Source organism: Pristis pectinata, chromosome 5 (assembly GCF_009764475.1).
Source record: "Pristis pectinata isolate sPriPec2 chromosome 5, sPriPec2.1.pri, whole genome shotgun sequence".
In the NCBI taxonomy this organism is placed as follows: domain Eukaryota; kingdom Metazoa; phylum Chordata; class Chondrichthyes; order Rhinopristiformes; family Pristidae; genus Pristis; species Pristis pectinata.
The window spans coordinates 74,187,794-74,215,483 of NC_067409.1; positions in this window are offsets into that span (position 1 = coordinate 74,187,794).

The following is a 27,690-nucleotide window of genomic DNA, read 5'->3' on the forward strand; positions in this document are numbered from 1 at the left end:
TTTTCTGGTTGAGGACTGTGATATAGGGTCTACCTGACCAGCTGAGTTCACCCAGCAGTTTTGTTTTTGCTTATGGAACCCACCCTGTGTGTAGCATATAGAATCCATTGTTGCCAAAAACCACTCACTTGACTAAAGCTCTGTTGTTGATGATTGAATGCACAGAATCATGCAGCACAGAAACATGCCCTTCAGCCCACCACGTCCATGCTGACTATCAGGTACCTATCTGTACTAATCCCATTTACTAGCACTTGGTCCATAGCCTAAAATGCCTTGACAATTCAAATGCTCGTCCAGCTTCTTAAATGTTGTGAGTACTTACTTTTCCTCCCCCTCCCCACCCCCCCCCCCAAATCCTATTCTACTTCCAGGAAAACAAACCCAGCCTATCCAGTTTCTCTTCATAACAGAAGCAATCCATCCCAGACAACATCCTTGTGAATCTCCTAGGTACCCTCTCCAGTGCAATCGTGTTCTTTCTATATAGTGCAGTGACTAGAACACATAATATTCCATTTGTGGCCTAACTAATGTTTTATAAACTTGTACCAAGACCTCCCTGCTCTTATACTCTATGCCCCAGCTAATGAAGGGAAGCACTCTGTATACCTTCTTCATCATCCTATTTACCTGTGCTGCCACTTTCAGGGATCTTTATACTTGTACAAGAAGCCCCTGTGCAAATAAGTTCTGCAGAATATGCAATCTGGAAAAGTAGATCCTGACACATATATTAAGCAGCTGTAAAACCAACTGGAACCATGGAGTCATAGAGATGTATTGAACAGACACAGGGTCTTTGGCTCATCAAGTTCACCTCAACCATTAAGCACTCATTTTCATAAATCCCATTTTATTGTCCCCACATACCCAAAAGGCACCTTGTCCCACCCAGATCCTATCAGTCTCCTACACAAGGGGTGGAGAGGGGGGAGAGGGGTGCAATTTACAATGGTCAATAAACCAAAAAGCGCACATCTTTAGGATGTGTCAGGAAACTAGGGCATCCGGAGGAAATCCACACCATCAGAAGGAGAACATGTAAACTCCACACAGGCAGCAGCTGGGGTCAGGATTGAACCAGGTCACTGGAACTGTGAAGCAACAGCATTACTATCTCTTCCACTGGTCACCCAAATCTCTATTAAAAAACAACAAAATTCTAGATCAGCTGACTAATAACTCAAATCAGATACCAAGAATCTGATTGAAGGCAAAATGGTACCACTTGTGTCAGAGGAAGTTGGATAAAAATAAACAAATTGCTTTCTTCTGATCACTATGAATTATTTACTGCTTCATCAACTGTGGAAATTCACTAAATTGTTTGTCTAAATGTTAAAATATTAGGAAATTATTAAATATCACACTGATATCGGTAATAGTAAATTCATTGCTGTTTCTATTTTATATTAGTTAGTTCGATGAATCTAATTTTTGTTACATTGAGAAGAATGTTATTATTTTAGATAATAGGTGTCCCATACACAATTACTCTATCAATGAATCAGCTGGAATGACTAGTGGTATGTAATTCTATTCTATACCCGGTTTGATTTCATTAGACATAACCTCATGGAAATGCCACTCAAATTTTCAAAATTACGTGCAATTTAATAGATTTTATAATTTTCTAATGAAATATGTGCACATTATTTTAATTAAATTACTGGCATATTTAACTGAGGACTGGGACTAGGGGGGAATAGTATTGTCAGTGCACTAAATTAAGCAAAAGTAGATGGTTCAAAATAAAAAAAAGCCTGGACGTGCTGGAAATTTGAAATAGGAGCAGAAAATGCAGGAAATACTCAGCAAGTCAGGTAGCATCTGTGGAGAGAGAAACACAGTTAACACTTCAGATTGAACTGAAGCAATAACTCTGCTTCTCTTCCCATTAGAGGGTTGTTCTGTTATCTTAAGACTTCTACAAGTATAAAGTGCAAATGAAAGATTGATTTTATTAACCAGGAGAAACCAAGACATTGTAAAAACAGTCAGTAAGTCTATGCTAGTGTTTTTGTTGTCTATCCTCTCTCATCTAAACTTGGCAGCATAATGCACTCTTTTCTCCTACATCTTATGCTAACCTAAAGCTTTTACAATGTTTGTGTCAACTTCTCAATGTGGTGGCAAGATCTATATTCTTGTCCTCTCTCAGAAGTTTCTTCTGAGCTCTCTTTTGATTTCTTGGTGACTATTATGAATTGATGTGCACCTTTTTTGCTCTTTCTCATGACTGAAACATTATTATGTCTTTTCTATCAAAATCTTTCATAAATTTAAAGATCTTTATTAGGTCATCCCCAAGCCTTTGCTCTCTGAGAGATGAGAACCACCCTGTTCATCATTTCTTGATAAGTGTGAGATTGCAGTTCTGGTATCTGCCTTGTAAATAAATTTTACCTTCAGTATCTCTATCTCCTAGCCATAGTAAAACAAATGTGATCTATCCAAAGCTCATACAGGTGTAGAATAACTTTTCCACGTGTCAGATACACCCATTGGCTTGGTTTGCTTCCATTGCCACCTTTTTGATTGGAGCTGCTACTTTCAGTGATATGTATTTCAACTTCCAGAATTCTTATTCTTCTACTCAATTAGATTAGGTTTTTATTTTCTAAGTAATATGTGACCCCCTGGGTGTACAGACACAGGAATCACGAGTATATTCAAATTATAACTGCACTGGCAGGGCATAGCAAAGTTATTTCACAGCAGTCCAGTAAGTTTTTTTCTGTGAATGCAAAATTAAACAAAAGGTCCTGTAAGATTATTTCAGATTTTGCAGTCAGTAGTGAAGAAACAGGACCAGCTATTGATTACACTTATACTTGGACTTTTTCGCTGTAACTTCTGGTATTTAAAAATTCAAAGCAGTGTGCCATCCTCTGAAGTTGAAGCTATCAGGGGTCTAGAACTTGTGTGACCAAGAAAAGCAACTGTGTCTCTCCTTAACCAATTAGATTGAAGAGTCTTAGGCAGGTCTGAGCTAGGCAACGTAAGTTAGGATAGTTAATTCAATGCCAAACCATTCACAGAAAGTAAAATAATTTTAAACAACACTCAATTAAGAGAGAGGAGAGAAGAGAAAGAGAGAGAAAGGAAAAAAACAACAGAAAGGAAAAAATAAAAAGATAAATGATCTATTTTAAAAACATTATTTGTCTGAAAGAATTAGCTACATACTTTTAAAATGAAATTTTCAGACTAGAGAGGTTGTTGGGAATAATTAAGAATTATTGTGTAGATAGATAGATATCTTTATTAGTCACATGTACATCGAAACACATAGTGAAATACATCTTTTGCGTAGAGTGTTCTGGGGGCAGCCCGCAAGTGTTGCCATGCTTCCGGCGCCCACAACTTCTTAACCTGTACGTCTTTTGGAATGTGGGAGGAAACCAGAGCACCTGGAGGAAACCCATGCAGTCACGGGGAGAACGTACAAACTCCTTACAGATAGTGGCCGGATTTGAACCCGGGTTGTTGGCACTGTAAAGTGTTACGCTAACCGCTACACTATATATTAATTTGTATCTAATGGGTTAATTCTGCAATTTCATGCCATGTATGTGAAGGCCAAGTCTTTTGTTAAGATTCTGTTCTGACAATGTTTCTGGAAGAGGAAGGAACTTGTACAGCAATTACTGCATTTAACTCTGCAGTTTCCTCAATAGGAACATAAATCTTGACAGCTTTTGCATTGTTTTTAACTGCAAAATCTGAATCGATGTGTATCACTGAATCAAAATATAAGAATAAATCAGAAATCTATTTCACTCTTTGATGTCAGAAACAGTTTTTTGAAAAGATCAAATTCACGCAGTCTGCACTTCTTTTTTAACTGTGCTCAATGTCCAACTTTGTAATCCATCAAATATTGTTTTTGACAGATATCATTCTTGAGATATTCTTTTACACATTGCAGATAAACATGTGAAGATAAATCACTGCCAGCTGAGATAAATTGCTTGGGAAATCTCGCAAAGAGAAACATTTGATGTTTTACAGACTGCAAATGTTTTAGACAAACAAAAAAACCAGCATTTATATAATGTGGCCAGTCACATTCTTTAATTGCTTGATTTGAATTTAACTGAACTGCATGAATTACCATTTACAATTGCTTCTATTTGAATTGTCAGTATTTTATTTTGAACTTGATATTTTTCTGTTGTTTTCTTCAACCAAAATAATGTATAAAGTTCAAACTAAAAGCTTGATTATTTCAAAATCAGATCCATGGTAGCTGGAAAGAGATTTGCATAATTCACACTGTCGGACCTTGCAAAGTTCCTCACCATTTATAAACTAATTTTCTGGGTAGCTGGCAGAATCCACATAGATATTCCTAGTAGGAGCAACTTTATATTTTATATTTTATATTTATGGCATAGCATGGATTATATCTATTTATTGAAAATAGCAAAATTAAGGCCCAGGGACTTTGGTAACAGTGAGAACAATCTCAATAAAGAGTTAAGTGCAGATTTCAAAGATGGTCAGCTCATGTTTGTCAAAAGCATTTCAGTTTGTAGAACTACTTCCTATCTCTCTATGCTATCTGCAGAGGATAAATCACAAAACATGGATTGTTTGACTTGTTTTATCTTTACCTCAGTGCTGTTGAAAGAAATCAGCTAATCATTCAATCTACTTTCACAGCAGATTTCCTATATTTTCAATATAGCAGTAATAGGATCTAATTTCAAATGTCTGCACTGCCTCGTTCATAGCACCACCCTGACATCCTTCAGAAATGCAAAGCCACAGAGCTCCGGTGCTGCTTTCTCTGGTGCTAATGACTGTTTTTTTTCTTGGTAATGGCACTTGGAGATGATCAAATAAAATCAGGTAAGCGGGTTGGAATCTGCAGCAAAGCAGCTGGTAGATGCTTATCAACAACAGCCCACAATATCCTGGCTATAAGATTGTTATCAAGGTGAGTGAGCAACAACTGAAGCAAAGTTTGGACCAGCAGTTTCATGCTTATTTAGTAGATGTATACACTACATTTTTGGCCGGTGTTTCAGGGACAGATAAGGATTCTCAGAAAAATGTGTCCTCTGCAAAACTAATCTGCAGAAGTTCTCAGAGTATATTGGATCACTTAATTGATAACCTAATCTCTGGGTTAACAAGGATCTCTTTTGAAGAGCAACTGCATCCAGACTCCTCATTGCAAAGTGATAACTAGAAAGGGGGGTGGGTGGGAAGGTGGAATAACTGGATTAGTTAATCTGAACAAAAGAAATTATGAAAAACTAAGAAACAACACAAGCAATATCATTGTGTGGAAAGAAACACGTAGACACATACAAATCAACAGCTGCATATTTAAACCCACAATATATCAACACATGCATGAACTGTCCATGCATTAACGCGTATGAGCATTGCAGCATACAACTGTAATCATCAAGACTCTCTTTGGTCAATATTGCCTCAGTTTGATCTTGGCTCTTGAAACATGTTTAATTCAATAAAGGAATTGCTGCCATGTTTGCACAAGAGTCAGCTTTTCAGCTGCCATTCATGTCATTCTAGTAGGGAGCATCGAAGTGGCTGATATAAAATTCAGAAGTGTGCTTGACAGTGAATTATATAAAACCAGAGATCAAAGGGGATTTTGGTTTTAGATTATAGCAGAATTACTGCAAAAGTCCATGCATCTAAATAAAAGGCCCTCACCATTTGAATGGTTGTGTTGTTTCTCTGATATTCAGCCCTGGGATGATAGAAATCTCATCCAACTTAATATTAAGAAGAATGAAGCCATCATCTTTGGAGACTATCACAGACTCTCTTCCCTTGACATCATTTCAGCCCACTCATAATTCGATCGGGTGTTTGGTTGTTGGCTGCAACATCTCTTTTTGTAGCTCAGCATCAGTTATAGAGTCACACAGCACAGAAACAGGCCCTTCAGCCCAACTTGTCCTTGCCAACCAAGATGCCCATCTAAGCTAGTCCCAGTTGCCTGCATTTGACCCCTATTCCTCTAAACCTTTCCTATTGTGTACCTGTCCAAATGTCTTTTAAGTGTTATTGTACCTGCCTTAACCACTTTCCCTGGCAGCTCTTTCCATATATGTACCACCCTCTGTGTGAAAAAGTTGCTCCTCAGGTTTCTATTAAGTCTTTCCTCTCTCACCTTAAACCTATTTCCTCTAGTACTTGATTTCCCAATCTTGGGAAAAAATTTGTTACTATCAATGATCCTCTAAAGAACTTTGGGGACAGTATGTTAATGGAAACAGTCAGGTCAGAAGACAATTGAACACTTCATGTGTCACAACATTGCAGTCAACCCCAGTTGTGTTTTCACACTTTGCGTTGGCAAGGTGCAACTGCCTTCAATTTGAGCAGATTCCATCAGACCAGCTGCAGAGGTTCTAGATGATTCTAATCCCAGGATGTTGAAGGATAGGTAACTAACCTTGTCCAAGGGGCAATGTTGGCATTTTAAATATTGTATTCAGACCACGCGTCTCCTATTTTAAATTTAAACCTGTCTGACTAGACTTCCTGGCTCAGGAAACCAGGCAGTTGAAGGGAAATAACTGGATCCAGGAGATATTGAAACCCAGCAGTAGATCCTCACCTGCAATCCAAGAACCCACCCACACCACCCCAGCTCTTCTGAACACCTGCTATCTCTTGCAATTTCCTTTCAAAGGTGTCTGATCACCAGCTGAACTGCTCCACATGGATCTAGTCTCCTTCCACCACTCCCTCAGTTCCTCACACCTCCTCCAAAATGCCTCCAGTCTTCACCAGCTGGCCTCCAATCTTGCCTCTGGTTTCCCAATCCACTGTGATCCAAGCTTCAATCTTGCCTCCGTCTCCATTGCCACCCTAAACACAGTTTTTGGTTGTGGTTTGAGGGCAAAAGCTAACTCACCTAACAGCCTAGAAAACTGACTGATGCTAAAAATTGAAAACTATTACAGCAAATCACAAAAAGATTGGACAAATGGGGTAGGACTAGTGTTGATGACAGGGAGCAATGTTTGTGACCAAAGACAAGAGCTTCAATCTTCTGACGCAAGTTCAGCCACATGAAACGGTTAAGCTCATGACAAAGGGTGTTTGACCTGAAACGTTAGCTCTGTTTCTCTTCCCACAGCTGCGGCCTGACTTACTGAGTATTTCCAGCATTTTCTGCTTTAGATGTCCATCATCTGCGGTTTCTTTGAGTTTCATCAACTCTCATATTCGTAATTCCCATATTTCTGCATAGAAGAAGGTCATTCAGCCCGCTGAGTCTTTGCTGGCTTTCAGACCAAGCCTATCATTCCCACTCACTGACTAATTTCCCTATTACCTGTTCTCCCTTACATGTGTATCAGCTCCTCCCTGAATCTTTTACCACCCGCCTGCACCAATTAACCCACCAACCAGTGCGTCTTTGGGATGTGGGAGGAAACCAGAGCACCCGGGGGAAGCCCACGCAGTCACAGGGAGAATGTGCAAACTCTGCACAGAGGTCAGGATAGAACCCAGCTCACTGGAGCTGTAAGGTAGTTGCACTACCTTTAGTGCTACTAATGCCATCCAACTCTCTCTCTTCCATATATTGCGACCTGACCTGCTGAGAATTTCCAGTGTTCTCTGCTTTTATTTCACCTAATGCCTGTTAACAAACCAACAAACAGTTTCCTTAATTTACTTGACAATATAATTTCCCTGAAATCACTTTTCAAGCCCTTTCTAGCCCTGGAAATTCAGTAACACAGCAGGTTCTTGATAGAAATCAGCATCACATCATGGAATTTAACATATCCACCATTTTACAAGTTTGTTTGCTAAGGAGACTCATTAGTTTGTCACCATTTACTTTTCTCAAAAGATACTCCAATTTTCTTACCTTAACTTCGAATTGTATTTTGCTACATTTTTAACTTCTTTTTGTTATATTTGTGATGATAAACATATTCTCCAGGTTTTGCAAAATTTCAATATGACTAATAAAAAAATTGCTTCTTTCTACTATTTATGAACCTTCAGAACCTAGGAAAAATGTGCATGGATTGGAATGCAGATAGAATTACTATTTTTTAATGAAACATGGAGTTGGACCCTGCATTGGGTATTCTGAAAGAAAACATGACAAAGAGTATTTACTCGCAGGTTGACTGACCACAAAGGAATTGTCTTCAGCTCTATGAATTTCAAATTCAAGCTGCTGAAACGTAACCCAAACTCACAGAATTTCACTTTACTGATAGCACATGCATAATCTTTCCACAAGCCTTGACTCAGTCAACTTTTCTGAGGTGAGTCTAGTATATTTACATATGGGTTGCCAGAAGAGTTAGAGATCACAGATAGGTGCAACTCTACTACTTGAGATTAGCTTACTAAAACCAATCAGCAGAATGGTAATAAATATCATTCTCTTGGTCTATGGGCTTAAATATCTACCTTCCACCTTTTCCACAGAGTGAGAGGTTATGGGTGGGCTAGAAAGAGGCATCAGGCAGGTCAGATATTGCTCATGAGCTCTTTGTTGTGAATCTCTGAATTGGATTCTTCCACAAATACTTGTGAAGGGAGAATGTTTTGTTGGCAATACTTGCAAGATATCATAGGTTACTTGGCATGAATGTATTGTTAACTGTCTAAGAAATAAACAGAAAAGTTTGATAATAACATGTCTGAATACAAAAGGAATCTGAAAATGTCATTCACATTTCTTCATGCCAGATAACCTTAGCTTTAACCTTAACAATTATTAGTACTCCATCAAATTCAAATACCAAAGCAACTTGCTTTCACAATGTAGACTTAATGAATGTGTAAACGTTATTGTGATCTGAAATGTATTGGGCAACAGGTGGCTAAATTTCAGTCTCTGAAATCTATTCAGAGGCAAAATTCTGGGACAGATTCTACAGTTAAAAATAACCAGTGGGGCTAACAGCTCAATAAATAAATCTGATGGAGACTTCCTGTGACCGCGCAAATGCAAGTTAGATGCTTAAGATGGGATGTTGCAATGTACAATGGCCATCTTCTCCAGAACTGTCCACCAACAGCATCTCACTGACACTCCATTAAATGGCTTGAGTTTGCTGCACTCGTCAGACATACATGTAACACAAAATTACCCAGAAAATGTTAGAGGTTGTCAATTCAAGTATAGATATACTTTTAACTATTTGGTAAATCTTAAATCATTCCAAACAATCTAATAAGCATTGATAATTAAATTTAACAAGTGTGGAGACTCATTCCTTCATATCTCAATTATTTCTTGAGATTGAAGAAAGTATAAAAAATGTTATTTTTTCCATTTGTTTTGCCTCTTTTATAACTCTGATACCTCCCCATTTTCTTTCTCTTTACTTGGTTTCCCACATCTGACTTGGCTTTGAATTCGGTGGTCTAAGATACTTCCTACTTTAGCTTCTGCACAGAATATTAATTATTCTCCACTCTGATGCACTGTGGTGATTACATCGTTGCCGTATTCATTTGGATCTCAGGTCCTTTGCAAAGGTGCTTGGATTATTAATTTCACCGAAATTTTGCAGAAAAGCCCCAGAATTGATATGTATGATTTCTCCTGGTTCAGTATGGCAATCTTATTCACTACTTAACCACAATCATATGAGTGAGTTTTGAGCTTTGAGCTGTGCAACAAGCAGGAAAAATTAAAATAACATTCAGAGATTTTGTAACACAGTGAGTTTAAAGTATCATCACAAAAACTTAGGACTTTCTTGTTATTGTTTGCAAATGTGCTGTATGATTGCCCTATTTTGCAAGTGTCCCTCTGTTATGAAATTCTTGCTGTGGTATATGAAGCAATGTGATAGAACTGTGAGAAAATGGATATAAGGAAAACCTGATTGTCTTGTTTAGCACGAATAAGTAGGTGTAGGTGGTAACACAAAACAGGTTTGCAGTTGGTCTAAGGATTTCATGAGTTAAACACTACAGTTATATTTAATTGCAAAAAAAAACAAGCTGCTGGAGGAACTCAGTGGAGGGAACTGGACAGTAGACGTTTTGTGTTGTGACCCTTCATCTGGACTGATAGAGGGGAGCTAGCCAGTATAAAGTGAGGGGGAGGGATGGGACAAGAGCTGGCAAACAATAGGTGGATCCTGCATTAGTCCTTCCTCCTCCTTCTGCCCCCCCCCCCACCTCCTCCTCCTCTTGTGATAATCAAGAGCTGAGCCATCATCATGGTAAGATCATGCCAAATAAAGCAGGTTGTGTTCTGAAGGGAAGCCCCTGACTGGTCCAGGTAATAAAGCTCTGATGGTTGATGCCCTGCTGTTCTTGGTGGCTCTGTGACTCTTTTATAATTGCACTCTCCACACTTACAGGTGCCTGCACTGGTGGGAGGACCTGCAGATTCATTTTGCTCATTAACTATCTGTAGTCTTGTACTATGGGGGAAACTGGTTTCAAGGTGCATACCATTAACCCATTCAGGAGTGGTGGTCTTTATGATTGACAAATAGCAGGTGTATGTATCCGGACACGTGTGTGCTTTCTCACTCCCTAAACCTAGGTGATCCCGTTTTCTGGGCAAAAGGCACGCTTGTGCTTTGTGCTGTTCGTTGTTCAAAGAAGTTGATTAATTCTTCTCCTTGAAGAAGAATTCTTTGAAGAAGAAGAAACTGCCCATTGCCCACGACTGGAGATCACTGTGATCTTGTCCTCCACAGGCAGAGTGGTCCAGGTTGCTGGCAGATCTTAGTGAGCAATATTTTGAGAAGCTTAGCTTCTGGCTTCATCACATTTCTCTGGATCCAGAGGATGGTTCCCAGAAGACTCTTTGGACCAACTCTCCTGGCTCGAGACTCCTCAGGGAAAGTTTGTGGTCTGAAATGGGATACCATCAAGAGACTAGCAGCAGTACGATTCTCTCCTGGGAACCTTGAGTGCCATCTGAGGAGTGAAGAGAACTGAATAAATGTATGATCAAATAGTCCTGGTTTGCATCTTCTTGCTGATGTTCAAACCTGATTTCATATGTGTTGCTCATGATGTGGCAGGGCTGGCACTAAGTGGGTGTTACACAAAGATCACCTGTATTCCCCTGGCACACATGCACAGTACATGTGGTACCACGGCATTCATCATTGCAGTTAATGATTGGCAAGTAAGTTGCAAGATCAGATGGAAAGTTGGGCAGAGCATTGGCAGATGGAATCTAATCCCAGCGTGTGCAAGGTAATGCATTTTGAGAAGTTAAAAGGAGTCGGACACATATAGTAAATGGTGAGGCACTAAGGAATGTCGATGAACAGAGGGACCTTGGGGTTCAAGTCCATTGTTCCCTGAAAGTGGCAACACAGGTCAATAAGGTGGTGAAGAAGGCATATGGCATAGTTGCCTTCACTGGTCGAGGCATAGATCATAAGAGTTGGAACGTTATGTTATAACTTTACAAAACACTGCTAAGGTTACACTTGGACTGTGGTGGAGAGGGTGCAGAGAAGATTCACTGGGATGTTGCCTATATTAGAGGACTTTAATTATGGGGAGAGATTGGATAGGCTGGGCTTGTTTTCCCTGGAACAAAGGAGGCTGAGGGGTGATCTGATAGGAGGATAAGATTATGCGAGGCATAGATAGGGTAGATAGTCAAAATCTTTTTGCCCATCTTCACTAATCCCACCTGCCCTCATTAGGACGGTATCCTTCTATGCCTTGCCCATTTAAATGTCTACCTAAGTGCCTCTTAAACATAGCGATTGTATCTGATTCCATCATTTCCTTTGGCAGTGGGTGCCAGATAGCAACCACTCAAAACGTTAGAAACATATCCCTCAAATTCCTTTTGTCTCCTTCGTCTCACCTTACACCTACGCCCTCTTATAAAAGAGTCACAGACCCACCAGAAACAGGAGGGCATAGGTTTAAGGTGAGGAAGGAGAGAAATGAAATTTGAGAGATACAGTCCTAATGAGGGCAAGTGGGATTAGTGAAGATGGGCAAAAAGGTCGGCATGGACATGGTGGGCTGAAGGGCCTCTTTCTGAGCTGTACGACTCTATGACTCCATGACACTAAATAGGAACTTGTGGCTCCCCCACCCTGTCCACCCCTTAATGCTGCCTACAGATTTTATTTTCCAGGCCAGGATAGCTTAAAAGTTTTAAGAAAAGTCTTTCAGCAATTTACGCAGCCTTGCTTCACAAGGATGTTGTATAATCTTTGCACGCATGACAATAACTCTCCACTTTCCTCACCATTCATTGCCTCCATAATCATGCTTTGAAATTTAAGCAGCTGAAACCTAAAAAACAAACACCTTTTCAGTCGCAAACTCTGTGAAGCCACAACAGATACCCTGACATTGCCTGTTCCTGAACATTCAACCTTGAAATGTTTTTTGTCAAGAAACTGGAGGTTCTTATCATTGAAACAAAGAGGATTAAGACTTGATGCGGTAGTGGTGTTCAGAATTAGGAAAGGCTGTGATAAAGAAAAACTACTTACATTAGTTATGGAGCTATAGAGTCATAGCCACACAGCAAGGCAACAGGCCCTTCAGCCCATCAAGTCTCTGCCAACCATTAAGCAGCCATTTACACTAATTCCATGTTATTCTCTCCATATTACCAACAACTCCCCCCAGATTCTATCACCCACCTACACATTAGGGAAAATGAACTGATGTATTAATGGAATTTCACAGTTCAAGATTCTTTCTTCCTGTAATAGAATTTTCCAGGTTTGAAAATAATGGTTGCAACTTGATGACTGAACAAATGACTGAAATTTAGGGGCGGCACGGTAGTGTAGCGGTTAGCACGACGCTATTACAACGCCAGCGATCGGGGCTCGATTCCCATCGCTGTCTGTAAGGAGTTTGTACGTTCTCCTGTGTCTGCGTGGGTTTCCTCCGGGTGCTCTGGTTTCCTCCCACATTGCAAAGACGTACGGGTAGGTTAATTTGGGTTTAAAAAATGAGCGCGCGGACTCGTTGGGCCGGAAGGGCCTGTTACCACGCTGTAAATAAAATTTTAAAAATTTTTTTAAAAAAATTCACAATTATGGGGAAGAATTTATAAAGCAAAAAACTGCTGATGCTGTAGATCTGAAATAAAGACAGAACGTGAAGAGCAAATGTTTCAGGTCAACAACCCTTTGTCAGAACTGGGGAAATTTAGAAAGTAGGCACGTTAATTTGCACAGAAGGAGAAGTGAGATCAAACTAAAGGAATTGCCTTTCACCTGCCAGCTCTTGCTCCACCCCTTCCCTCCACCTTCTTATACTGGCCATCTCCCCTCTATCTTTCAGTCCAGATGAAGTGTCTCAACAAGAAATTTCGACTGTCCATTTCCCTCCACAGATACTGCCTGACCCATAGAGTTCCTCCAGCGTTTTGTGTGTTGCTCCAGATTCCAGTATTTACAGTCTCTTGTGTCTCCAAACAAAAGGAATGTCTGCGATAGGATGGAGATCAAGGGAAAATGGATGATACAGACTGGTGTTGGATAAGAGAGGGTGGTGAATGGCAGCTAGTCTGTCTGGGGAGATGCAGATAGAGAGAGAATGGAGGAAAGAGATACAGAACACTTGCTGGGAAGACGTGCCCATTAATGATCTTTTGGGCAGCATACTTACTGGCATAGGACTTTTAGAAATAATCAGCTTATTCAAAGTTCTGCTCAGTCATCAGCAGCACAGGCCTTTATACAGAAATCAGTCTTTGGGTTTCATAGCAATCAATCTCACTCCCAGTCCAGCCCAGCACTGAATACACTGAGAAGGTGGAAAAACACATAGGAGGGTGTATGTCCCTGCTACCAGTTCATTGCTATTAACCTGAGCATTTAACACACTTATAGCTGAAGGCCTTGCCTTCACACACGCTCCCGAGCCCCTCCGTTGACTCCAGCTACTGGAGGTCAGGATTCCACTGCCACACCTGTGCTGACTTCTGCAGACTTGACAACTCACATTAATATTGGGAAATATGGGAGGTGTTGGGGGGGGGGCGGTTGGAATGGGGAGCAAGGTGGCACAGAGGTGTTGCTAGTAGACCTGCTGCCTCACAGCTCTACAATGACCCCCATTCAACCTCACTGGTGCTGTCTGAACACAGAACATAGAACAGTATAGCACAGGAACAGGCCCTTCAGCCCACAGTGTTGTGCTGAACTAATTAAGCTAATGACACCTAATTAAATTAATCCTTTCTGCCTGCACGTGGTCCATATCCCTCCATTCTCTGCATATTCATGTGCCTATCTAAGAGCCTCTTAAACACCTCTATTGTATCTGCCTCCACTACCATCCCTGGTAGCACATTCTAGGCACCCACCATTTTCTGTGTAAGAAGCTTTCCCTGCACATCTCCTTTGAACTTTTCCCCCTCTCACCTTAAATGCATGCCCTCTGGTATTAGACATTTCTACCCCAGAGAAAAGGATACTGGCTGTCTATTCTATCTATGCCTCTCATAACTTCATAAACTTTTCTCAGGTCTTCCCTCAGTCTCCACTGTTCCAGAGAAGACGACACAAATCTGTTCAACCTCTCCTTATAGCACATGCCCTTCAATCCAGGCAGCATCCTGGTAAACCTCTCCTGCATCCTCTCCAAAGCCTCCATATCCTTCCCATAATGGGGTGACCAGAAATGAATGCAACACTCCAAATGTGGCCTAACCAGAGTTTTATAAAGTTGCAATATAACTTCCTGACTCTTGAACTCAATGCCTTGACTAATAAAGGCGAGCATGCTGTACGCCTTCTTTACCACCCTATCGACTTGTGCGGCCACTTACAGGGAGCTACGGATTCGGTTTGTACAGAGTTTGCATGTTCTCACTGTGACTGTGTGGATTTCCTCTGGGTGCTCTGGTTTCCTCCCACATTCCAAAGACAAGCAGGTTGTCAGGTTAATTGGCCACAGTAAATTGCGCTTAGTGTGTAGATGAGTGGTAGAGTTTGGGGGGAGATGATGGGCATGTGGGGAGAATAAAATGGGATTAGTGTAGATGGGTGGGTGATGGTCAGCATGGACAGTGGGCTGAAGGGCCTGTTCCCAGGCTGTATGAAGGAAGAGAGGCAGAAGAAAGAAGGGATAGAGGGGGAGAAGGAATGAGAAGCAGAGAAGAGCCCAGACAGACAAGAGGAGAAAGGAGGGGGAAAGTGGAGAAGGGGAGAGGTGGGGGGGGGGGGGAAGAGACAGTGAGAGAGAGAGGAAGAAGATGAGAGACAGACAGTAGAGAGAGGGAGTGATGCAATGAAGGCTCAACCTAACCCAGGGAACAAACTCAGCTCTTGATTGAAGACAGGCTTGGTTTGATTTTCCGCCTGCTCTCAGACCACTGCGTGAATGCAATGTTGCTCCTCACTCTGTCTCATCTCTTTCTCTATCCCCCTTTTCACCTTGTCTCCCCTCCATCTCCAAACCCTCTCTCTCCTCCTCCTCCCCAAAAGCAAAGCATTTTCCTTTGCACCATTCATAACGATTGGTTTTCTGGTATTGTTTAACAGTGCAATTAAAACCTCTGTTAATATTTCTGTCTTTGCTCATTCGGCCTTTGTTCAGCCACTTATGGTTAGGTTAGCTGCAGTCACCAAGCTCAGGGGATGGGAAATTCGAAAGGCAATTGTTTCAGGGAGAGGTGGAAATTAGTTGGGGTGGAGTTGGTAATGATACAGCAGCAAATTTCTTGCCAAAAAGTCTGGTGGAAAAGTGAAGTCAACATCCAAATCCTTAGCTGCTGGGGTGGGATTTGAACTCAAATCTCTGGATCTTTAGTCTCGGCCTCTGGATTATTAGTGTGGTGACAAAATTTCTATAGTACAGCACCCTTATAAGACCATAAGATATAAGAGCAGAATTAGGCCATTTGGCCCATCGGGTCTGCTCCACCATTCAATCATGGCTGGTTTTTTCCAACCCCATTCTCCTGCCATCTCCCTGTAACCCTTAACCCCCTTACCAATCAAGAACATATCAATCTCTGCCTTAAGTAGACCCAATGACAACCTCCATAGCCCTTTGTGGCAACAAATTCCACAGATTCACCACCGTCTGGCTGAAGAAATACCTCCTCATCTCAGTTTTAAAGGGACATACCTTTATTCTGAGGCTGTTCCTCTTGGATCCTAGATTCTCCTAATGGAAACATCCTCTCCAGGTCCACTCTATCCAGGCCTTTCAGTATCCGGTAGGTTTCAATGAGATTCCACCTCATCCTTCTGAACTTCATCGAGTACAGGCCCAAAGACATCAAATGCTCCTCCTTTCATTTCTGGGATCATACTTGTGACCCTCCTCTGGACCATCTTTAAGGCCAACGCATCTTTCCTAAGGTACAGGGCCCTAAATTGCTCACAATATTCCAAATGTGGTCTGACCAACACCTTATAAAGCCTCAGCAGTATGTCCATACTTCCTTATCAGAACCAACTGGAATAAAGTAGCACAAATAGGCTGGGTAATCGTACAAATTGTCCAGATATATAAACTACAACCACAATCAAGGCAGTACATTATAATTATGCCATGGGGTGGTGAACATGGAGAAATCTCTAAAAGAAAAGAATGAATTGAGGTCAATTGATTTAGAGTCCTTTGACCATTTACAGTAATCCTACACTAATCCCTTTGTACCACCAATTTACACTAATCCCCAACTTGTCCCATTTTATTCTCCCCACATTCCCATCAGTTCCTCCCAGATTCTACCACTCCCCTACACACAAGGGGCAATTCCCAGTGGCCAGCCTTCATGTCGTTGGGATGTGGGGGGGGAACCTGAGTTTCCAGGGGAAATCTACGCAGTCATGGGGAGAATGTGCAAGCTCCACACACACAGCGCAAGAGGTCAGAATTGTACCTGGGTCACTAAGATGTGAGGCAGCAGCTCTACTTGAAGCACCAGGCTCCATTCAATGAAGGGTTTGGATTGATACCTTCTGAAAGGAGGACTGAGGATTGAAAGGGGCAGGAAATTAGAACTTCCCAAAACAAGGAATTGGCACCTGGTCTGAGAGGGAAGTCCACAATAGGATAATCCAATGTGATGCTGCAGATTTGATGGGCCAAAGTTTTGGCTCCTGTTGGGAAAAATATGAAGCAAGTTTGATTTTGAAATTGCTGAATTAATTGTTGAAGGTGGAACTGTCACATGATAACCCAAACTGACTGCCTCAGAGACAGGTTAGCCCCTACTCTCCTCAATCTGTCATTACCATGTTTACATCAAAATTACACTTTGGCATGAACAGCATAATAACGGCGTCAAAAGAAAGGAAGATCTCACATTACGCACTCATCCTAAAGATAAACATTGTGCTTTCAGTCAGGATCATCAAGTACTGGGAAGTATGTCAAGGTCATTTGCCTATAAATTGAAACAACTTGTTCTCACCTTGTAAAGACCACTACCACTTGTGAGATGTAAATGGATCAATTTATAGAGACAGAGAGAGCCCATCTATATAGTACTGACAAGTCGGACAGAGACTCTTTTCTGGAGCAACAAACAATCTGCGGGAGGATCTCAGCGGATTGAGTAGCATCTGTGGGAGGAAAAGAATTGCCGATGCTTCGGATCGAAACCCTGCATCAGAACTCATTCCGTTCCCCCTATAGTTAATGCTCGACCCGCTGAGTTCCTCCAGCAGGTTGTTTGTTGCTCCAGATTCCAGCATCTGCAGTCTCTTGTGTCTCGGAGACTCCATTCTGTATCTGTTGTTTAAGAAGTGTGGGAAAACTAAATTAGGACATTGAAGTCTAATGCCCATCGTGGGAAATTCACTTGAATTGGGACTTTCATTTTTGTGGCTGTGGGTGGCCAGCATGAGCTGGTGCTTCTGACTAACAACTGGATGTGTAAGAATGGAAGCAGGCAAGCGTTCCTGCTGGAGGAGTTGTTGAAAGCAGATGAGGTGGTCAAAGGCTGTGGATGGGTCAAGGGGGTCACGGAGAGATAGGTTCCTTTTGCTGCAATCATGCAGGATGTCATTAGTTTTAGTGATCATTTCCTTTGCAGTGATATTGTAGGGATTCAGACTTGACAAAATAGGTATAACTTTGGCATGCTTCTGTACATTGAAATATGTTTAGAATGTTTGCATGTATTGAAACATACAATTGTTTTTACAATTTGTGAACTGCAAATTGAAGATTTGTAGAAACTTCCCATCCTCTACAAATGCTGTCTTGCATGGATGGAGTCATACAGAGAGATACAGCAGGGAAACAGGCCCTTTGGCCCATCAAGTCAGTGCCGACCATCAACCACCCATTTACACTAATCACACACTCATCCCATTTTTTATTCTCCCTACATTCTTATCAACTCCCCCCAGATTCTACCACCACCTACACACTAGGGGCAATTTACAGTGGCAACTAACTTATTGACCCTCATATCTATGGGATGTGGGGACTCCTGGAGGAATCCCACATAGTCACAGGGAGAACTCCACACAGCAGAACTGGCCTTCTGAATTTGTTAGTGAGTCTGGGACTTCCTCGTCTCAAAGCTCCTGCACAGAAGTGCAGGGCCTCAGATGGTTTTAATGGATGACCGTCAATGGTTGGAATCAACAGTAATTATCAGCATGATCCCCCTCTGTGCTTGGTTTGGTCTATTTTTATTGTCACATGTACTGCAATACAGTGAAAAGCTTTTGTTTGCATGCCATCCAGAAAGATCATTCCATACATAAGTACATCGAGGTAGTAGAAAGTCAAAAAAGACAATGCAGAATATAGTGTTACAGCTACGGAGAAGGTGCAGCTGATGTCCTGCTTATTTTTGGTTGTGGTTAAGACACAGAATTAAATCATTGCTGGAACCTTAGAGATAAGCCAATATTTAATAAGGTTGAATGTATTACTAGAGAAACAAAGGACTGCAGATGCTGGAATTGTGATGAAAAACACTATAATGCTGGAGGAACTCAGCAGGCCAGGCAGCATCTGTGGAGAAAAGCAGGCGGTCAACGTTTCGGGTCAGGACCCTTCTTCAGGACTGAAGATAGGAAAAGGGGAAGCCCAATATATAGTAGGGCAAAGTAGAGCAGTGATAGGTGGACAAAAGAGGGAAGGTGGGGTGGGCACAAGGTGATGATAGGTAGGTGTGGGGGAGGACGGGCGAGCAGATCCACTAGGGTATGGGTCAAAGGTAAGGAGAGAAAGGAAAAAAAGCAGTAGAAAAAAGAGAGATAGGCGAGGAAAGGGAAGAAGAGAAGAAGCATGGTTGGGGGGGTGGGGATGGGGTGTGGGGATTACTTAAGTGGGAGAATTACTGGCACTTTTAGCAGTGTTTAAGTTTTTGCCCTTTCCATGAATATCTTCCCATATTTTCTTGACCTGAACTGCTTTTGCAGTTTTATGCCATTTCCTTATTTCCTTTTCATTAAAGTACCTCATGAATCTCCTTGGGATACTCATTTTTGTTCACCCCAAGGACATGATTGTAATACCATTGCAATTTGCATTTTAATTCTGATTAAGATTGTATGTGTAGAATTTATACTATGTAATAACTACATCCTTGATAAGATGGAAACCTTGTCACCTTTTGACATAAGAGCAGAGAGAATAAGTATAAAAAATATTTGAACATCGAACATTACAGCACATTATAGCTGAGTTCCTTCAGCCTATGATGTTGTACCGACCTTTTAACCTACTCTAAGATCAATCTAACCCTTCCCTCCCACATACTTTTCCATTTTTCTATCATCCATATGCCCATCTAAGAGTCTCTTAAATGTCCCTAATGAATCTGTCTCTCCACTGGCAGTGCGTTCCATGCACCCACCACTCTCTGTGTAAAAAAACTTACCTCTGCCATCCCCCCTGTACTTTCCTCCAATTACCTTAAAATTATTCCCCATCATGTTAGCCATTTCTGCCCTGGGAAAAAGTCTCTGTCTGTCCACTCAATCTCTGCCTCTTATCATCTTGTACACCTCTATCAGGTCACCTCTCATCCTCTTTCGCTCCAAAGAGAAAAGCCCCAGCTCACTCAACCTATCCTCATAAGACATATGCTCTCCAATCCAGACAGCATCCTGGTAAATCTGCTCTATGTCCTTTCTAAAGCTTCCACATCCTTCCTATAGTGAGGTAACCAGAATTGAACACAATACTCTAGGTGTGGTATAACCAGGGTTTTATAGAGCTGCAACATTACCTCACGGCTCTTGAACTCAATCCCCTGACTAATGAAGGCCAACATGCCATATGCCTTCTTAACAACCCTATCAACTTGCGTGGCAACTTTGAGGGATCTATGGACGTGGACCCCAAGATCCCTCTGTTCTTCCACACTGCTAATTATTTTGTTAAAATAATTTCTTTGTTTAATTATAAGAAGTCTTCCAGCCTTGGGATAGTGCATAGCAGCACTGTAGTGCAGCAGTTACTGTTGCTGTGCACAGCTCTAGTGACCCGGGTTCAATCCTGACCTCCAGTGCTGCCTGTGTGGAGTTTGCACGTCCTCCCTGTGCCTGCGTGGGTTTCCTCTGGTGCTCTGGTTTCGTACCACATCCCACAGATGTGTGGGTTGGTAAATTGGCCTCTGTAAATTGCTCCTGGTGTAAGTGGGTGGTAGGACAATAGGGGCGGGTTGAGGGATGTGGTGTTGGGAGAGAGAGAGAGTAGGTTACAGGGAAAATAGGTGAAGAAATGGGAACAATAGGATCACTCTAAGAGTCGGTATAAACTTGATGGCCAAATGGACTCTTCCTATGTCAGAATAAAATATATGAAAAATATGAGTTAAAATAAATCAAGTCTTCTTTTTGCCTTGCCTTTCAAAGCACCTGGCAGGGGCTGTGGGAGGGGAAGTGATTTGTGGGAGACTAGAGGCAGGGAGGGGATGTTAATATTATTAATTGATAATATTTAAGCAGATGCATCATTTTATGCTATAATAAAGCTTGGTACCTGAAGGTTTGCTGTGCATCATCCCACAATGGACATGTATGCGAACATCAGATTCAATAAAACAATGACTGGGAATAGGGCACTCATATTCAACCTAATTGTGTAATTATTTCTTTATTAGGAGAGATACTTCAATCGTTTACAGGATACTGATCTGAGGCACAACGTCTTTCATGAATAAAAGGGTTTTCAATCATTCGTTGAGTTATTCTTTAAAAAGCTTCCAGCAAGGTAAGTCAGTATTTAAAAGCTGATGTTGAAGTGCACCCATTATATTTCTCATAGCACTCTTGCAAAACATTCAGACTTGTCGAAATTCCTTCATCGAATATTGGCCCAGAGGCTGCAAATTTACAGAAATGTGCCTCTAACATTCTGCACGTAGGCAATTTTCCACATTGGGATTACAGCCAAACTTGAAGTAATTGTTTGAATGCTGGTAGCTCTGATATAGAGTATCTACATCACGTAAACAAGCTTGTCCCAGATGCATCAGTGATGTCTGAAGATTAAAGTGCAACTGTACAAATCCTACCCAGACATAAACCAGTGTATTGAAGATTCTGTTCTTGTTATTTATGTTTTGCAGTTTATTTTTATGTGCATTTCAATGTGTATATTCATACTTCAACAGTCCTTTGTGTTTTACCAGCACTGCTCAGCTGCAGATCTCATCACAGACTTGGTCCAAAGATGGAACAGCAAGCTGAATTCCAGAAATAAGGTTAGAATGACTGCCCTTGACATCAGGGCAGTGTTTGTCTGACACACAAGGTGTTGGAGGAACACAGCAGGTCTCAGATTTCCTCCAGCGTCTTGTGTGTTGCTCCAGATTCCAGCATCTGCAGTCCCTTGTGTCTCCAGTGTTTGACTGAGTATGACAAGGAGCTCTGGTAAAATTAAAGTTCAGGGAAATCAAGGGGAAAATAGTCCAGATGTTGGAGCAATACTTTGCGTAATGGAAGATGGTTATTGGCATTGTTGAGTTATCCCAGCTTTAGGACATGGCTGCAGAAGTTCCTTGGGCCCAACCATATTCAACTGCTTCATCAATGACTTCCACCATTAGGTCAGAAGTAGAGATGTTCACCAATGATTGCTCAATGTTCAATTCCACTTGTAACTGCTCAACAAATAAAGCAGTCTATGCCTGCATGTAAGCAAGACTTAGACAAATGTTCAGGCATGGGGTGATAAGTGGCAGATAGTATTTCTCCCACAGGTAATAATACTTCCAACAAGAAAAAGTCTAATCACCTTTTCCCAACATTACTGACGTTACTGCCTCCAAGTCCACCAGAAACGTAACTGAACATGAAATACTGTGGTGATAAGAGCGAGTCAGAGACTTGGCAAGTGACTCACCTCCTGACATCTCAAAGTCTTGCAATCAAATAGAAGGCACAAATTAAGAATGTGATGGAATACTACAGGCAACCCCTATGTTACATGGGCTTGTGTTCCCAGCAAACGGACTGTATCACAAATTTCCAGAACATGAAGTTGCATCATCTGTGTATGCATCAAGAGTTTCAACATGAGTTGAAACAAGAATATATTGTGTTGATTTAGTTACTTTCTTTCACATAAATCCTGTGAGAATGAATTTCATTCTGTATTTCAAATTTTTGGGTATTGATTTGTGAATTCTGGGAGGGCAAACCTGAATGGCCGTAATCTGGGGGTGGCCAGTATGAAACTTTCCTGGATGAGTGCACAAAAATCACTCAATACGCTAACCACGCCTCCACGGTGTTGTAATAAATGGCATCAAAGGCACATAATACCGGTGAGAACAATTGCTAAAAATGGTGAGAGACGGGAAACTAGTTTCACTGTTCATAGGAACAAACATCTGTACGTATGTTGGATTATTGAATTTAATAATATTATGGGTGCTCGGTTGTGGGTAGGGGTGTCTGAAAATTGGGCGTTCATAACCTGGGGAATAGCCTGTATTGATGGTTTAATGCCTCATAGCAAGTTAACAGTGCCTCCCCAGAGTGATGTCTTCTAATGCTGAAGAATGGGACCATTTTTGCTCTTGGAATTGTGGAATCAGCATCTTGCTCACTATGGAAATGCAATTTAAGATGCACCGTGGTTTCACTTGTGCAGGAGATACAAACTGTATCACCCACTACAGAAACCATTTGAAGTGCAGGCTCTCATTCCTTTAAACTTTAAAAATGCAACATTTGTAAAACATAGAACGTTACACCACAGGAACAGGCTCTTTGGCCCACAATATTGTGCTGAGCTAATTAAATGCCCAACTAAACTAAACCCTTCTGCCTACTCACTGTCCATATCCCTCCATTCTCTGCACATTCATGTGCCTATCTAAGAGGCTCTTGAATGTCACTATCATATCTGCCTCCACCACCACCTCTGGCAGTGCACTCCAGGCACCCACCACTCTGTGTAAAAAAACTTGCCGCACACATCTCCTCTGAACTTGCCAACTCTCACCTTAAATGCATGCCCTCTGGTATTAGACATTTCAACCCTGGGAAAAAGATACCGGCTGTCTACTCTGTCTGTGCCTCTCATAATCTTATAAACCTCTATCAGATCTCCCCTCAGCCTCTGCTGCTCCAGAGAAAACAACCCAAGTTCGTCCAACCTCTCCACATGCCCTCTAATCCAGGCAGCATCCTGGTAAACCTCTTCTGCACCCTCTCCAAAACCTCCACATCCTTCCTATAATAGGGTGACCAGAATTGACTGCAATATTCCAGATGTGGCCTAACTAGAGTTTTATAAAGTCACAATCCTATTTAAGTCTACTTTTGCTTTCTCTCTTTCCCTTTATCCCATATTTATTTCCCTCTCTCTCTTTTTCTTGCTGTATCAGATTCACCAACTCTAGCTCACCCTTCTTGCAATGCCAGTCTCACAGCTCTTGAAGCTGGTTGGCTAGGGTGCTCTGTGATTGCTCGCCGGTTCACTCACAGTCTGGATGCTCTATTCCCTTGCTACGATGTTATCAGCTTGCACTTTCAGCAGCTTGATGCACACACAAAAAATTAAACAACCTGAACATGAAAGGACAAGTCTAACTAAAGGCAGATGCTGTTAACTCCTTGGCTCCAGTGGATGCTGGCACATTATGTTTTCAGATGCTATTTTTGCAAGGGTGTAGGGGGCTGGAATGCAGAAAGAAACCAGATTATTGGGGTAAACTTTCTGAGTTTGCAGCTGGCATAAAGGTTATCCCAGTGTCCAATGGAAAATTTTCTGGTGCTTCTTGACATTAGAGCATTGGGTTCAGATACGCCTTTCCCAGTAGAAGCTCTTGTAAGCGCCTGTGTTGCAAACAGCACTTCTCTACACCTCACTCTCTCATTGCTCATTGACCGTATAATACATTTATTTGGCAGTTGAAGGCTTTCTCCTGCTCTTGAGAAATGTGGCAGAAACTGCAAGCTGAAATACTGTACAAGGGTTTTTAGTGGACGAGTGAAAGCACTCGTGTGAGACTGTTGGCTGGAGTTTCACCAGGATGTTGCCTGGAATGGAGAGCTGTATTTGTAGGGAGAGATTGGATAGGCTGGGTTTGTTCTCACCAGAGCGAAGGAGGCTGAGGGGGTGACCTAATAGAAGTTAATAACATTAGGAGGCGCATAGGCAGTGTAGGTAGAGTCTTTTTTCCAGGGCTGGAGAGTCTAGAACTAGAGCGCACTGATTTAAGATGAGAGGGGAGAAATTTAAAGGAGATGTGAGGGTAAGTTTTTTTTACAGAGAGGGTGGTGAATATCTAGAATGAGCTCCCAGAAGAGGTGGTGATGGCAGCTGCTTTTACAATGTTTAAAAGGCACTTGGGTCAGGCACTTGGATAGGAACGATGTAGAGGAATATGGGCCTAATGCTGGCAAATGGGATTGACATAGATAGGTATCATGGTCAGCATAGATGAGCGGTGCTGTAAGGGCCCATTTCTGTCCTGTACGATTTTATGATTCTATGAAGTTCCACAAAGCTGCTCCAACCCCATTGGTATAATGGTACTGGAAACACTGTTATGTACATTAAACAGCTTTAACCATGGAATCTAAAAAGACATGAGGAAAAATGCACAAAAACTCCATAAACTCTGTCTACACTTCTTGCTGCCTCGGTAAAGCAGCCAACATAATCAAAGACCCCACCCACCCCAGACATTCTCTCTTCTCCCCCCTCCCATCGGGCAGAAGATACAAAAGCATGAAAGCACGAAGGCTCAAGGACAGCTTCTATCCCACTGTTATAAGACTATTGAATGGTCCCTTCGTACGATAAGATGGATTCTTGACCTAAGAATCTATCTCATTGTCTACCAGCACTGCACCTTCTCTGTAACTGTAATACTTTAATCTGCATCCTGTTATTGCTTTCCTTTGTATTATCTCAATGCACTGTTGTAATGAAATGATCTGTATGGATGGCATGCAAAACAAAGTTTTTCACTGTACCTCAGTACATGTGACAATAGTAAGCCAATTTACCAAAGCTGTTGTCAAACTGGATCCTTACAGAACTTCCTTGCCATTAAGTGCTGTATCAAGAATGCACAGCGAGTTCTTACAGATTAGCAAAACTTACTTCTGTTCTTTGAAGTCTCCTTCTCTCATATCAGAACTCACAGAAATACTATAAGTATAATAATTCTGAGGCAGTGCATAGGATCCAAATCCCTCCCAAAATTCCCCTATCTTTCCACCTTTCTCCCTTTAAAGATGCTCTTTAAAATCTACATCTTGATTGATTTTTCATCTTCTGTTCTAAGATCTCCTTATTTGGCCCAGTGGCCAAGTTTGTTTGATAACTTCCTTGTGGGAAGTTTTAGTAATTCAGAGCAGAAACACATTTGTGAGTCATTATTATTGCTACTCATATCAGAATGAGGCCTGAATACTTAATGGTCCAAATACGACTTCAGATTTAATTGCTAAACCCTAGCGGTGGTGAACAAGTTGTGAATGGCCATCACATTAGTGTTCCCCCAGTTATCCTGCAGCTAGTGATTCCTAATGTCTATCTTTGAGTGTAAGGCAATGAATGGATCATCCATAGTTTCTCTCCACAATGCTCTCACACTAATGTTATAAGCAGTTGTGAGGCCATCTGAGTGAGGCACTACAGGAATGCAGCACCAGTTGAACTATGCCCAACTGATGAATTGTTGCTTCAGCAGAAAAAAACTGGTAAAAAGCATCAATTGGGCTGCATAATAAAACTCTTTAGTTGTTGTGCATCCAACTGAGACTTTAAAATGGGGCCCACAAAGTGCACTTGCACTTCTGGCAGGAAGTGTGCAAACACCATTTGTTAAACAGGTTTTAGTGCACATACCTGATGACTGTTAGCATTTTGCAGAACAAACTAATGCCATGAACTCCTGTACAATCCAGATCATCCCGAGCAGCTGTGTAATGGAGGACTCTGATCTACGGGTTGTTTCCAGGCACACACCCCAAGGCAAGTATCAAGTGCTGGAACATCATCAACTCGGTGAAAGATGCACTATGGCCTGCCCAAAACTTGTTGATCTTCCAGTACAACGAGATGTCCTTAAGGGAATGCTGCCAGCTGGCATAGTCCAGGCTGCAGGAGTACACGCTGAGAGACATACTGAAGTTTGGTGCAGCCAATGCAAAGGCAGGCTTTGAGGGGAAGCATGCAATCTGCGCCCACTAGACATTAAAGGGCTGGGTCCTGTGTAACAACCTCGCAAACACATGAAGGGTATATTGTTCAAAGAGGCCACATGAGTGGCATTGGTGCTTTATACAGAGAATATATTAACTTGATGACACTATGGATATATAGACTGGACAACACTATGGATGTACACAAAGCCATGTACTGGTTTTATTTACCTTGTATATATTTTTTTGTGAATGAAGCTTATTTTTGAAAATAAAAGAAGTCTGCCACTCTCACTTTGCAACTCCGTGCTCCAGACAACTTAACCTTGGACAGCAAACTCATCAAACAACTTGAAGGACCAGATCCCCAGCCAATGTTATTGAAGGGGTCATAAAGTAACACACATTAATGCTGGATTACTTACTCTGGCTGCTGGCGCTATGTTCTTTGAGGTTTCTCCTTTTTGGCTCAGGTTTAATGAAGTACAAGGAGTGGTCTGTCTGGGCTTGCAGTGAGTTGGGATCACTTCAAATATTGTGATGAAGAAAGCTGATGACAAAAAGGGAGGCCTGGTTAAGGCTTTATCTGGGAACTGAAGAAAGCCGGGAGATTAAAGAGAACATCAGTATATGAGATAAGAGATAGCAAGGATTGAGAAAAGCACTGGCGCAAATAGTTTATAGGTTCTCTGACTGTCGGGTGTGACCTCAACTTTGCCTATGTTGAAATCCATTCCATGTTCTCTTAATCTATTGATATCACTTTGCAACTTTAAACTTTTACCCATACTACTTATGATGCTATCCGTCTTCCTATTATTGGCAAGCTTGAATATGTACCTTTCCAACAGATTATCTAAGTCATTAGTAAATCTGTTGAATTCTTGAATACCCAAGGTGGGTGACACCACCACTCACATCCTGACACACCTTCATATTACACTATCTCTCTGCCTAATACTTAGTTTCTCAATAACTTGCTGGAGGAACTCAGCGGGTCAGGCGGCATCTAGGGAGGGAAATGGATGTCTATTTCCCTCTATAGATGCTGCTTGACCCACTGAGTTCCTCCAGTGTTTTGTGTGCTGCTCCAGATTCCAGCAACTGCAGTCTCTTGTGTCTCTTTTCTTTATGGATCAATGCTCGCTCTCTCTAA